The sequence below is a fragment of the Pseudopodoces humilis genome, chromosome 10 (genome assembly GCF_049639895.1).
Source record: "Pseudopodoces humilis isolate 2021_Gansu_Grassland_sample_001 chromosome 10, ASM4963989v1, whole genome shotgun sequence".
Taxonomy (NCBI): Eukaryota; Metazoa; Chordata; class Aves; order Passeriformes; family Paridae; genus Pseudopodoces; species Pseudopodoces humilis.
In genome coordinates, this window is record NC_142209.1 from 15,749,904 (window position 1) to 15,764,771 (window position 14,868).

At 41.0% G+C, this 14,868-nt stretch overlaps 1 protein-coding gene across 10 annotated transcripts in view; it reads left to right on the forward strand.

The window, feature by feature from the left end:
• Positions 1-14,868, forward strand: part of ZNF644 (zinc finger protein 644) — an 80,764-nt gene that overhangs the window by 20,398 nt on the left and 45,498 nt on the right. For 4 of the 10 annotated variants that reach the window (XM_088060746.1, XM_088060750.1, XM_088060749.1 and 1 more), the window contains exon 1: positions 8,375-8,506. The exons of 2 other annotated variants lie outside the window; for them this stretch is intronic. The gene's annotated coding sequence lies outside the window, so the exon portion shown is untranslated. Of the gene's footprint in view, positions 1-8,374; positions 8,507-8,727; positions 8,795-14,868 lie in introns of those variants that run through there. 4 more of the 10 variants (XM_014250720.2, XM_014250731.2, XM_088060748.1 and 1 more) reach the window with 4 other exon arrangements.

Genomic DNA, 14,868 nt, shown 5'->3' on the forward strand with positions numbered 1-14,868 from the left:
TAAAATTCAAAATCAGGATTCTCTTTTGTGCAGAGTAAGTAAAAACCTTTATGCTGTTTTAGAGTAGAATATAAATGTAGTAAGTAAAAGCCAGAGGTATATTTGAATGACAATTCACACATAACATCTTAAGAAGAAATTCTAATATGCTTGAGATGGAATTAGAGGGGCACATTTGACACACTAACAGACAGATTTGAGTGCTTCCTGAGTGTTCAGATATAGCTTCCTCTGCTGAAATTCCCAAAATTATACTACTCTGCTGACTATTTCTGCTTTTACAGATACCCCATTTTTACTCTATGAATTATCTGCACGATCTAACTAAAAATACAGTTCCAAAGCTTTATCTGAGTCCATTTCCACACACTTTGTTGGAACTCAGAGCCAAGACTTTTGAAACTGGGACAAATTTTAAAACTGAACATGACCGTTCTTCTAAGTTTCCTCACTCTTTCTTTTGTCTGAGAAACTTCTACTCAGCATGCATTCCAGGATACTGAAATAACTATTTTACAGTTACTTTAAATACGTAGATTTTTGTTAGTAGGAAAATTAGTGCTAGAATTTTCTTTCATAGAGCCTGGTTGAAAGCTCATTAAGGTCTTTGCAGTTGTTTCAATGAGCTTATAATGAGAAACTTTATGTTCATATGAGCTTCACACTAAAACCAGTAGTGGTACAATACAAGATCTGCCTGCAAATCCCAAACCTGACAGTATTTCCTGAATGAGATAATGGCAAATTAACTGCTCTTCAAAATAATTCACCTGAGAGTTTAAGTAGGATGAGATATGGAAATACTGGATGAACAAGAGAGAAGCAGAAGTTTTAATATAGCTTTTGATCATTGCACTGAAGATACTTTTTGGCAGATGAGTGGTAATGCATGTTGTCAAAGGGAGGAGCCTAAGAGATGCTCCTCTTCCTTTGGCATAAAAAGGGATTGGCAGGCAAAGGGAAAAATTAATGGGCAACAATGCTGTCATTATAATAACCCTAGGTTGTACCTTGGTCTTTTATTTTTTGTTAACAAACCATGCCATACACTGATTCTGTACAACCACAAAATTTAATAAATATTTTTTCACAATTGCATATTAACTCTAAGACTGTGTAAAACTATCAGTTTTATGTATTTTTTTCCCCCTCTCCTTTTCAGGATTCAATTACAAAGATGTCTGTTTTTATGCCCTGAAGATGTATACTTATCCATACACTACAATATAGTCTAAAAAAGCTTTTGTAGTTTTTTTTTTTAAGCTTTATCTCTGATGTTAGAAAACTCAGTATATTCATAATTAATTGTCTTGATCAAAATCAAACTCCTTACAATTAATAAACAAACAGAAGGTATGGCATATCAAACAGACTTTCTGCTTCTGTGATCTTACCTAAACACAAAATAAGATCCCTAGTACTTCCACATTAATAGTAGTAAAATGCTTTTTTGCTTTCTTTATTCTTCTTTAAAAATGATTGCTATGTCTTCCTGTACACAAACCTCTGGCACTTTACAAACAAAGAATAATAAAGATTTTAGTATTTATGTCAAGCATAAGGACAAGAAGGTGTGTATGTCCATGCAGTGGTGAGAGAAATCAGAATTCCTGATATAGCAATTGCCTGCCAGGCAGAGGAGTAGGAAATTGCAGGGAAAAGAAATCCTGCCTGGCAATGATTTTGACGACTGACAGACACTGTTCATTTTTCAAGTGCTGCTAAAACATATGGAACTTGGTTCTAAAGGCAAAGGGTTTTGGTGAAGATGTCTTCACTTGGATCTTTGTCCTGGCTTCCATCTGGCCACATGACTTTGAAGTACAGACATGGTGGGGGTTGGCTAGCAAAGCCCTTTCCTTTTGGGGAGGGTGTTGAAATGGTCCTTGTCTGAGGGAGGTGAGTTCCCCCTGTTGTGCCACCTGTGTCCCTCACTGGACATAGAGCAGTCACAGCTTTGGAGATGGAGTGTGCCTCAAAGGATTCTTGTCACTAATTCTCCGCATTGACTTTGCTCTGGTCTCTAATACATGCTGCAGCCATGGGTGTGATGACCCTGGTGTGACCCTGGTGCTAGTCACAGAGGGGGATGTAGGAAGTGGGGTGACACACCTTGAAGGAGACAGAACATGACACTCTCAGGCCTAGCGCAGTTTCCCTCTCGTCACTAGCACTCTGCCAGCATGGCTCAGTCGTGGCAAAGGTCCGGCACATGGCCCATAGTGGTTGGAGCTGGATTCATTTGTGCAGTGACCTCTGCAAGGGGATGTTAAGGATACCAGTGCGACACCTGAAACAAGGATCTTGAAATTACTATTTCTGTCTTCTCCCTGTGTATCTTTTTGGCACTATAATGTGAACTGAATCATCAGTTAAGCAGAGGTATGATAATTTATACCTATTAGGTCTAGGTCTTTTTCCATCATCTATTGAAGGCCAGTTTATTGCCACTGCTTTCTTCCTCTCACACTAAATTATAGTTAATCAACAGATTCAGGAAGAAACTTGTTATGATTTTGTTGCTCATATCATATTTTCATATATTGATGCTTTCTGCATGTGATGCAAATGGCAGCTCTCCAAGGCAGTGCATTGTTTTTAAGAAGTTCAGTGTTATAATATATGGTGGTATTTTCCTACACTAGTGTGCTTCCTTGTGATCTTTGAATTCTGTGAGACTTGAGCTCAGTAACTTGGATGTGAGAAGAGAGGTGGCAGATCCTCCTGAAAGGAACACAGATGTAGGCTTAGCTATTGTCTTTTTAATGGAGGATGAATTAGAATAACACCTGATGAAATAAAAAAAACATAAGGACTAAGGTATTGATAATTAATCCAGGATTTGTAATTGATAATGTTTACTGTGGTGGTACCTGTGGAACAGGTAAGAATGGAGCCTGGTGTGCCAGGCAGGCAGTGCTGCCGCAGCAGCTGCTCCTGTCTGATCAGTGGCAGATGACAGGAACACTCCATAGTGGTGGGACTGAGAACAGGAGATGACTGTGGGAAGCAGAGAACGAGCTGCTGTCCTCACAAAAGCTGTTTTGTAATTGCAAGCACAGGCCCTACCAAGGGGAGCAGGTCTAAGCAACAGACACGGAAATCTTCATCCCATTGCCTATGGACAGAAGCTGAGCAGTGAGAAAACAGAGTGGCAGTTGTCTTTGTTATGTAATCTGAGCAATCTTCTCCTAGCTTTGAGATTTCAAACATTTACAAGAGTAGGACAGTTCTAAAGGCAATCCACAGTGCCAAGCAGTAATGTTTCCCTAGGCACGCTCTCTAAACACCCTTCTGTTGCAAAATATTTTATTTCAGAACTAACCTTATATTGGGATCACTGTTAAGAGAGACATAGGTTTAATGGTTAATGGTTTTAATTTTACCTATATGCTCTTGGTGCTCTCTTATTATTTTACTGATAATTCTAAAAGTTTAATTCATGTTGACAAAGATGACTAGAATATCTTGATTTATAGCAGAGACTAAATTTATAAATAAAATACATTTTTTGTTCTGTCTGAAAAATAGACAAGACGAGACAATCCTCTTTAATTAGCATTGACAACTGTACCTTAAAAGAGCCTGTGAAACAAACAAGCCAGTAAAACATGAATCAACAGCTCAAGCAGCAAAAAAAGATTAGGAAAAGTCACTTTCCCCCTTTTGGTTTTTACAATGTTGAAACAAATTAAATTGCTCCAAATAATTTTTTATTACTTCTTCTAATATTTCAGTTGAAATAATGTTGATTACTCTTTGTTGAAACAACCAGTACATTGAGTTCCTAAATTTGTGGATATTAGTGAAATCAGCATTACATCATTGTAACAAAGGCTCAGAAACCAGAAACATCTCTGTAAAGAAAAACTCACTAGCAAGTTGAGCAATGAAACAGATATCTTTCATACCATGTTTCTGTGTGCTTGCTTTTGTAGTTACAAGGGTCTAAAGACAAAGATAAACTTTATACATAAAGATAAGTGATTTTATTAGTACAACCATCTCACCTTAAAAAAATCCCATCAGTATATCTTAGGTACTCAAAAACTCTACTATTTCCGACTGTAGTATTGTATTTAATAAAAGATGCTACTTTTCCTTATTGAGACCATTTTTGCCTGAATTTCAATTTTGAAAATGTTACGGAAGACAACATTTCCTACCAAGGGCTATGGTATAAAGATGAGATTGAAATAGTAAATGGGGAAGGAAAATGAATGGGCTAAATGCGATGTATCCATTCCATGACAGCATTTTGTAAACCATACAGCCTTAAATTGTTCTATAACTCAAAATGATATAGCTTAATATTTTATCTGTTGTTTTGTTTGCTGTACACAGGATAACCAGAGTATGTGTCAACTGAATATGAAATTTTCAAGGAATGATGTATATAGTGGCTATATTTCCATGGTGAAGCTTTTTGCATAGAGTTAATGAAGTGCTTAGGGTCCTAGGGAATTAGAGGTGCTATATAAATGTAAGGAATTATCATTAAAAAGTTTTTCCCTCCAGGCATTTGGGATTTTGCTGTATGTTACAAGGAGGCATTTGCAGTCTTCTTTCATTCAAAATGCTTCAGCTTAAACCTGTTCCAACTCTCCCTCTGCAGCTTCAGCTACAGAAACGTTTATATGAAGAAACAGTTTCTAAATTGGTTCCAGTTAATCATGCTTTGCTGCTAACTTGAAAGAACCTGTCTTGGTTTAAGCTTTTTATAGCTATGTTGATGACCAGGAGGAGCTACCAGCATCATTCTCTCGAGAGATGTTTAAATGCTGTTTTAACCATTATTAGGTGTTGTCTGCATTGGCGGAGAATACAGGACACAGCCAGAATTCCTGCAAACAGCCAGCTGTGCAGTATCTGGCTTGATTTTCAAGAATCCTATTGTGTGGTTCTTTACTGGCCATACATGTTCTTTCACGGACATTAGAATGCTTCCCTGGTCCTAAAGTTTGTATTTTGTGTGGACATGCAACCCCAGTTTTGTGTCACTTTGTATCTATTTCTCATGTCTTCTTAATCCATCAGGCAACCTTTAAGATCATCTGCTATTTTTCACATACTATAAATGCCAACAGGAGTGGAATTAGGAATCTAAAAAGACTTCTGACACCACTGGACATAATCTTTTACCACACTACCATTTTAATGAAATATTGCATTTATGTGCTGTATTCATTCACAGCAAATGTGGATTTTCCTTTTGATCCACAGATTATGTGAATCATAACCATTTTTAAGAGTCTACTAGTGCTAATGGAATCGGGCCTCTTAGTTCAAGTATTAAGTTGTGAGATTAAAAAATTGCTAGATATCTTTAAACTATTAATAAATTGTGGGATTTGGTAGCATTAGAACTGAAGTTCAGGTTTTCTTATGCTAAGCATTTTACTTGTTCACAATAGATGTGAAATATAATAAAACACTGCATCTTCTTCTTTTTACGGAATTTGGTGGTTTCCTTAAGTTATTAGTTGCAGAATTGAAGCAAGAATTGCTGTTCCTTAAATCTTACCTTGTATCGGATAAAATTATTTTGAATAAATGTGATGACTTTAAAATTATTGTGTGCAATAAAATATATTATTTTCAGCTAGAAGCATAGGGGTAGTATTAATATTTGCTTTTTCACATTTTTGTTTGTATTTTGGTTAGCATGGAGCACATAAGATGTAAGACTCTTAGAAGGAATCTGTGGATTGTAAAAGATGGTGATGTTTCTTGTGTTTAAAAGCAGTGGAAAAACTGTCCTTACAAGCTCCAAAATAATTAGGACTTGATTTTATAAATGTGTATTTTCAGAAAACAAGCTTAATTCTCAGAAGAATAATATTAGCACTCATTAGGGGACTGAATGCTTTGGGGTACTGTTAATGAAATTCATAGCCTTTTGCCTGTGGGCTATCAGTTTGAATTCAGTCTAACTCAGTGGAGATTGAAAATTGGCCTATTTAATGGCCTTTTAGTCATCTCTAATGAGTTGAGTTTGGTGGGTCTCAGTCCCACAACATAAACCACTCACACTGCCTTCTCCTAACTGGCAAGCTCCAGAGAAACCTCTGAATTTAATGGATTTTGGGGAAAATTAGCCTCTGGTACCATGGAGAAAAAGCAAAGAAAAGCAAAAGCTGTGATAGACGATGGTTACATGAGCACTAACACACACATTATTTTTAAATGTGGAATATATAGTGATATATAAAGTTTATAAATTAGCAAATTAGCTGAGCATGTGACATATGTTGCCACACAGCTATACTGATTGTAACATGACAAAGACTCCCAAAGGGGGTATCTACACCTGTGCATAAGATCTTGGCAACACATTAAATGTTTAAATGCCTCTGGGATTTGCTTTTGTCAGAAAAAAAAATAGGATCAGAACAGATATCTGGGAATTTGGATAGTAACTGCAGCTACAGAAAATTATGCTGAAAACAATTATTACCTAGTGTGCCTTCATTACTTCACAGCAGTCAAATGCTTCTATATTTTTCTTACAGATATGTAACTTAATATTAAAAATCATACTAGTAATATTTACAGGATCCTGTAGAGAATATATGCCATTTTTATTTATCCATATCATAGTAGAACTGTTCCTAATGTCTAACTGAAATTTCTCAGTACAGTTTAAAGCGGTTACATTTAGCCTTGTCTGCAGTGAACAATGGATTTTTCCGCCCATGGTCTTTTATTCTCTAGACTAAAAAATCTCACACATTCCTATTTTCAATTAGGGTCACATCTTTTAAGATGGTGAAATTTCCCCCTGTCTTCCTTGTAGTGTCTTCTACTGGAAGTTTTTGTAAGAAATTTTTCTTGAAATGCAGAGGCCAAATCTGAACATACAGATGAGGCTTCACCAGTATTAAAGATGAGGAATTCTTCCTATGTCCTAGATATGACAGTTCTGTTTATGCATCTCTCTGTACTGCAGCTTTTTTCACAACGGTGTGACATTGTTGATGCATGTTCAGTTTGTGATTTACTCTGATCCCCAGCCCCTTTTCTGTAAACCTGGTGTTTATTCATCTGTTCCCAGTCTTGCAATTGTGCAATTGTTATTTTCCTGCTTAAATGTTGAAGTTGGCACTTGTATTTATTCAATTGCATCATATTTCTGCAACTATTTTTTCAGGAAGACTTTAAATTTTTTTCTTTTGCTGTAATATGCTTCCAGCTCTGTCAGTTTGGCATTGTTGGCAAATCCAGTCCATGTAAACTGTATTGTGTCACTCATATAATTAGACTTGGTACCACACTCAGAACGTACCCACCTGCAGCGAACCCTATTTGCTGTTGTGCTATTTGTCACAGTGAAACGTTGCTGACGTAATTTTGCACCACTGCAGTTATTTCATTATGTTCTCTCTTTTGCTTGCTCAATTAAAACTTCTCTGAGATGGTGTCAAAAATCTTACTCAAGTCAAGCCATAACCAACCGAGCACTACTCACATCCAAGGCCTGTTATCCTGTCACAGCTAGGGACGAGTTTGATGTGATTTTTATGACAAATCTGTGTTGGCTGTAACTTATCACTTCATTAGCTATCATGTACTTAAAGATGTGTGATTATTTGCTTCAGTACTTTTCTGGGAATAGAAGCTGGAATGACTGACAGTGCTTGGCTCTACCTATTCCCCCCTTTTGAATGACAAGTGTCGCGTCTTTCCTCTTCCTCTCTTCTGGTATCTGTTGTCTCGCTGACTACCGCTCACACCTCTAACGTTGCCTTTAGCAGCTTCTCACTCTAGTATGAAATCCCCCGGGCCCAGCAAGTCTGAAAGGAAAAAATTAACTCATCTAAGCGGTCTCTATGCACTTAGCATTCTCCCCTTGCTCCGGGAGAATTCCGTCTGTGAGCCGGCGTTTGCTTCCGCAGCATTAATCTGAGGAGAGAATGGCACCGAACGTGCCTTTCTGTCATCTTGTGGCTTCCCGCCCCCCGGGCCGTGCCCGCTGGCTCAGGTTCCCCGCGTCCCCTGGCACCGTCCGCAGCAGCCTGAGCCTGCCTCTGCCTCCCCGCTGGCTCGGGAGCGCTCCGGCGCAGATCCTGCCACACCTGACCTGGTTTCCCAGGCCTGTGGGAAGGGCCGCCCGCCCCCGCGCGCGGCGTCGGTGAGAGGAGCCCGCAGGGCGGGTGGCGGCCGCGCTGGCAGCCGGCGCCGTGCGCCCGGCGCGTTTAGGGAGCCGCCCGCGGGGACATTTCCTCCGCGCGCGGGGGGAGCCTTTCCTCCGAGCCCGCGGGGCCGCGCCCGGGACCGGGAAAGGCGCGCGCCTGCCGCGGCGGGGAGGGGTCGCGCGCTCCCTGCGGGGGAAGGGAGAGGATGCCGTGCGCGTGCGCCCTTCGCACAGCGTGGGGCGCGTGCGCGCGTGTGTGCGTGTGCGTGTAGCCGCGCGCGGAGCGGCGGGGCGGTCTGGCGGCTTGCGCGATGACGTCACCACGGCGCGCGCAGGACGTAACCCCGGCGTGACGCACAGCCCGGCGAGCCCGTGAGTTTCCCGTTACGATTTATTTTTTTGTATCGCGCCCCCGCCGCCCCCGCCCGGCCGCGGAGTGAAGGGGGAGAGCGGGAGGCGCAGGGCCCCGCAGGTCGGAGGGCGCGGGCCGGGCCGACCGGAGCCCACCCAATCCGGGCCGAGCCGGGTCGGGCCGGGCCGGCCGCCCTAGCGGCGGGTGGCGGAGGGGGCGGCGCTGCCCCATCCTGCCGCATCGGGAACATGGCGGCCGCCTCCGACCTGGTGCGGCCCCGCGGCCCGGCCGCAGCCGCCCGCGCCGCGGTAAGTGGCCGGGCCGGGGCGGCGGCTTGGCGGAGGTCGAGCAGCCGCGGCAGGCGCTGCCCTCCCCGGCCCTTCCTTTTCCAGCTCGCCTTGTCGCTTCTCTCCGTCCCCTCAAGCGCCGCTCGCCACCCCCCCGAGCCGGAGAGCGGTGTTCCCGGTGCCCCGGCCGGGCGGGACACAAAGGGCTGTGTCGAGGAGGGTTTTGTTCGGTCACATGAAGCGGCGCAGCCAGTGAGCGCGGAGCGGGGAGGGGGAGCGGGGCGACCGCCATTGCCAGGCACGGAGGAGCTGGGCCACCCGGGGCCGCCGCTCGGGGCCTGGGGCCGGGCCGGCGGCAGCGCGGCCGCGGGAGCCAGGTAATGCCCCTCGGGCGGGGGCGGCCGGGCGGGACAATGCCGTCGCTCGAGGGTGGCCGGGGTCACCCTGGGAGGCCCACAGGCGTCCGTGCCCTGCCGCCGCCCGCCCCGGCGGGTCCCGCAGGGCCGCCTTTGCTCCGCCGCGCGTCTCCCTGCTGCGGGTCTCGCCCGCGCTGCTCCCCTAAACTGGTGGCCAGCCCGAGAAAGGTTCTGCTACCGTCCTGGGACAGGGGGAACGTGCACTCCTCACCCTCTCCTTCGTTCCCCTCCTGCTCCGTGTGGAGAGGCTCTGAAGCGCCTGGTGTCGGTACAAAGGGCTGCCGAGTCCCCGGCCCGCCGCGGCGCTGGCCGGTGTGCCCCCGGGAGCGGTGGTAGAGCTCCCGGCGCAGAGGTGGTTTACAGCAGCGAGGGAAAAGTTACCAGTTCAGGTATCAAAGTCGTGTGTTCGGGCTCCCAGCAGCTTCAGGATCTGGCGGTTTCTATGACAAAGTTTGTGTTACCAGCTTGCAGTGATGAGCATCATCTTGACAAATCGAACTTGTGTGAAATGTAGAAAGTTTTTTTCTTCTTATGGCTTGTGTGTAACCTTCAGCTTGTTGGCAATACCTCTGTCGTGGTAGAGTGACAGATCAAGTGGTAACGGAAAATAAGTATGATATATCAAAATAGGTTTCCATCAGTGCTGTACAACTCTAGCCCTTTAAGCAAAATCTCATTTGCGGTGATACTCTGATTCCTGCCCCCCTTTCCAGCACATAATTTAATTATGAAGGTTGTGTCATGGAACTTTGCTTTCAAACACATATGAGGAATGAATGTGCACCAGATTTTAGAGTGAGAAGTTATTTCATGTTGTATAGAATAATGAATTAACATATTAATTAATTGACAGGGTTTTTAAATACAAGTTGCAACATAATTTTTGATTCAAATGATAAAACATTTTAAAGAGAAGATTCTTCACAGTGGAGGGTGAAGTGCTTCAGACTTTTGGTAACTTAATTTGATTCTTCTGTGTAGAACTCTTTACTGCCTGACTTGTGCAAGGTTGGTGATTTGAGGACAAAATAAATGGACTGATTGGACAATGCAGGATAAATCTGGCAAAGCTTTTAGTGGGTCATTTAGGTGCAGAGAAAATGCAGCAATTTTCTTATTGGAGAGGAGTTTAAGCAGAGTGCATCAAAGAGCAGTGCAGTGTGACAATCCTGTTACACTGACTTAGAATCAGAGCTGATGTTGCAAACCTGTATAATGTAACTGCAGATGGATGTGGTGCAGAGTTACACAAGAATTACAGTGTGAATTGAAATTAATAATCTTCAGAATATCTTCTTAGAATAGTTTCTTCTGATGTTTGCAACAGATTTCATTTTTACTAAAAGGACGTACCCAAGGAACAGGAATTCTGTAGAGAAAAACCCCCATAATGTCACCAAAAAGACTTAACTTGTCTTTTTATGCATTTTTTTCTCTTTTGATCAGTCTGCATGGTTTTTGTTGGTTTTTTTTGTTTGTTTTTTTTGTTTGTTTGTTTGTTTGTTTGTTTTAATTAAAAAAAAGTCCTGGGCAAATATCGCAAAAAAATAAATTCTAAAAAAAACCCCCAAAACCAATCAACCAAGGGTGTACTACTGACTTTTTTTTTTTCCTTAAAGGTTCATGGAGTCCAGTGTCTGATTTATGCTTAGTAGCATTAGGAGGAATGTGCCTAGGAAAGTATGAAAGTTCTTAATACAGAAAGGGAGTTGAACTCTCAGCAGGTGACCTGGCTAGTAGGAGATTAAGGCACTGACCGCTTGGAGCATCTTTGTGAGATTATTTAATACAGAAAAGATTGATTGAAATAGGAGCATCAGTAGATGAATAAACAGGATATTAAACAAAAATGGCAATGCCTTTGACTTTAAAATACTGAATTTCATATAGATGCTGAATGTCAGTGGAATTTCTTGAGTAATATTTTGTGCTTATGCTTGCAATTATTAGCACAGCTTACTAGTTTGTATTCTTTTTTAATTCAAGCATTTTGAAGTCACTTATGGAGAAAATGGAACTGTTATGGAACTGAAAAAGGAATAAAATTCTTGATGGTAATAAAGCACACACATGCTTACACACAGTTATTAGCTTCAAACACTTTCAGGCTTTTAAAAGCTCTGAGAATTTAAAACTGGAGAAAATACAGAATGGTTATGTCACTTGCTCTGCAGTTTCACCTCAAGTTGGTTTGAAGTAAAGGTTTTTGAACAGCTGCTGATTCACTGTGACAGAAACACTGTCCTCATATTTTTACATTTTCAAACAACTTTTTATCTTTAGCAAAGTTCAAGTGATGTGGCTATCAGAGGGCTACCTTAAGACACTTGTTTTATTCCCTTTTTTCTTTTAGTACCAAATGCATTGCTTCAAGGTTAGTTACTACAAGCCACATTCAATTAGTTTCCTTTGTGCTTTGGATTGCAGAGCATTTTGTATTATGTATCCAGAGATTGGGAAAATTACAATAAAACTGAACAATGTTGCACTCACTTAAATTGATTTTAAGCCTGGGTAAACTTGGCATAACCTCCAAAACCAGATTTGTTCAGAGGAACATAATGTCCGCTCTACTGAGAGTGTAAAGGAATTCCTGGTGAAATAAACCAAAACCAGTTTGTCTTGTCTGAAAATCGATTGATTTGTCTTCTTGAGCACTCTGCCTATAAGCCAAATCTATAAGCTGTTTTTTGTTAATTAACATTTTTCCTTGCTGCATTTTTTTATGAATGTAGATGCAGACTTCATATTGGTACTGCATAAAGAGCTTAAGTTACCTGTGGAAATTGTGATTGTTGGTCACTCTGTCTGATGTACGTAAAGATACTGTCAGAATGAGTTAAAGGATTTCATACCTTTGTGGTATCATGAAAAAATATCCTGATGCCTAATTAACAAAAAAAAACAAAAACGAAAACAAAAAACCCTGAAAAATCCAGACAGAAAACTTGCATAAACTTCAATTCTTGTATTCATTGTGTCCTTTAGATCAATTAATATGACCGTTTCATGCAAGCAGTGATGGTAGAAGGCATGCCCACCTAGTTCACAGAATTGTAGAAAAGCGCTTTGAAGGCAAGGATGTGAAATGGCCACATAAAAACAGATGCAAATGCCATGCACCTCTCCAGTGCAGTGTTCCTGTGGGATGTAATTTGATGCTCAAATAACAGTTCTTCAGCAAGAAAGACCATGTAATAAGTTTGCATATACTTCTAATATGTGTTGTTTTCAAAATTGGAAAAAGCATGATAGACTCTGTTACTTACCTAGTCTGCAGTTCAGTGTCGTGTAGTGAATCTTGGTACCAAGTCTACCCAGAATCTATAGGATTTACCCATAGTGGTAGAGGAGAAGGAGCAAGCTTTTTTAAAATTTCATAATGAAACATGTTATAAAATAATGTCATATAAAATAATTTCTTTTAAATCCAGTTGTGCTGCCTTTCTGTCACTGTTCAACTGTATACAGCAGCTATTAGGTTGACAAAACGTTGCAGCCGTTCCCTTGCATTGCCAGTGAGGTTAAATGGGGGAAGAGAGTGGCTTAATAGTGTGTATGTGTGTTTTGGTTACACTAAATGTTAACTGATATCATACTTTAGAGCAAATTTGGGATTACAGAGACCTCTCACTTCAGTAGAAGTAATTGTGATGCTCTTGGTATGAGAACTGATGGTTCATATTAAATCCAGATACTGGAAATGGAATTCTCTAGTTGATGTTTATTGATTGATATTGAATGCTTTGTCTTACAAATAATTACCTAGTTTAAGGATGATAGGCTATTTAGTAATTCAGTATTTCTTGAAACTTAATCCAGTTTATGCAAAGTTCATGCTCAAATCAGAATAAAGGTTAGATGTCTGGGTTTAGGAATATTTCAGGCCTATTGTTAGTGTGTTGTAACTTCACGGTATGCTGAATGCTGTAAGTTAGATACCATACTTAGTGTCCCTTTTTTTCTTCATAAAGGAACATATTATGTGAGTATTTGAATGATTGTATTTGTATGAATGATTTGTATTTTTTGCTTGCCTTAAATAGCTACTTGATAATGTTGGTTTTAACAAAGCAATAGAAAGGAGAGAGGGTGCATTTTGGGAAACAGGATGGGAGGAATTAAGGGTGCCTTATTGATTGGTCCAGTTGTAGCTGAATTCATGAATCGAGATCACCTTCCCTGTTTTCTGGACCAACTGTTAGCACCCATTTGTAAAAGTACTTCCCACAGCAAATGATCTCTTGCGTAATTTACCTTTATTTACAGGCTTTTACCTGATGCAGCCATTTTTAATTGGAGTGAAAGACAAGGAATTCCTTAGCAAATGTAAGCATTGAAATGTAGTAATGAATCCCTTCTGCCTGCCTTTTCACAGAATAATATTTTGGTACGTTGATGGCATTGAGTTGTGCTTTATCCCATCTACTTTCCCAGTGTGGCTCTTTGGGAGGGACAGGGGTGAGTTTTCCAGAGAAGGCATACAATAGGAGATCAGGCAACTGCTTTTGAAAAACTCATCCTTATATCTGCTTGTAAAGTGTGGCAGCTCTGAAGCTGCTGCTTGCTGCTGCTGGTAGGAAGTGACTGGTGTCTGTTACTTGCCTGGCTGCAGTCAGTGGGGTGATGGGTGGTGGTTATGGTTTAGGGTTTTCATTGGTTTGGTTGGGGTTCGGTTTTTTTTTTTGAGTGTACTGGCTGACAGTTTGGGTTTTTTTTGTATTTGAGCTTCAGTTTTTATTTTCTGGAGTGGTTGTCCTCAGTGTATTTCTGCTTGTTTGTTTCTGCTTCTACTCAGCTCTCCCAGGAACACTATGTGATATAATTTTTGATGCTTGCTTTTGGAAAGCCCTTAATGTTTATCATGTTACTGATAACCTTTCTTTATCTTCAGATGTGGGCATATACAAGTTTTGTGACTGTAGAGTTTCAGGAACTGTCTCTGATATTAACTTAGTTTTCTGGATTTATCTTTTTCTGTCAGAAGAGTTTGGAAATTTATAGAATTTGTATCCTAAAATTAGGCTACCAGTAACCCAAAGAGTGGTTGTAGGTTATTGTATTGTATTTATTATTTTGTTTATACTTATGTATACTTATGTAGGTTTCTTATTGTATTTATGCATTTAAGAATATTATGTATTCTTACGAATATTTGTAGGAGCCTTCACCAAAGACACTGGGTTCTGTGTTCTCCCCTGTGATAAGTGGTAGGGAGGGCAGAGAAGTGGAGTATTTTTTTCCAACAGCTGTATTTTTGTTGTTGCCACTGAGTCGACTTGGTATTAGAAACAATATTTTCAACAGAGGACAGGCTCTGCCTGCAAACTTCCAATATAACTTTTTTCTTTACACAGAAGTGCTGGGTTTTTTGTTTTAATACCATAGCTGTGAGTGTATCTTCTGTGAGAAGGTCTTGATTGTGTGTGTGCTATCACAGGGAGTGGGAAGTGGCAGTTCTCTCCCACACTGAAGTGAGTACTCTGCCCTCTTTTGCTTCCTTTTTCTTAACATACTTATTGCCATATTGAAATCACCTGATCTTTTGTGTTCTTGGGCAAAACTTTGAAACTGAGAATCTGTGGCATGTAGTGAAAATAACTGCACTGTGTATGAATTGTTGTGAGTATTAGCACTCTGAAATTACTTCTAAAACTGTTTGTCTTGTAGAAAGTTGAG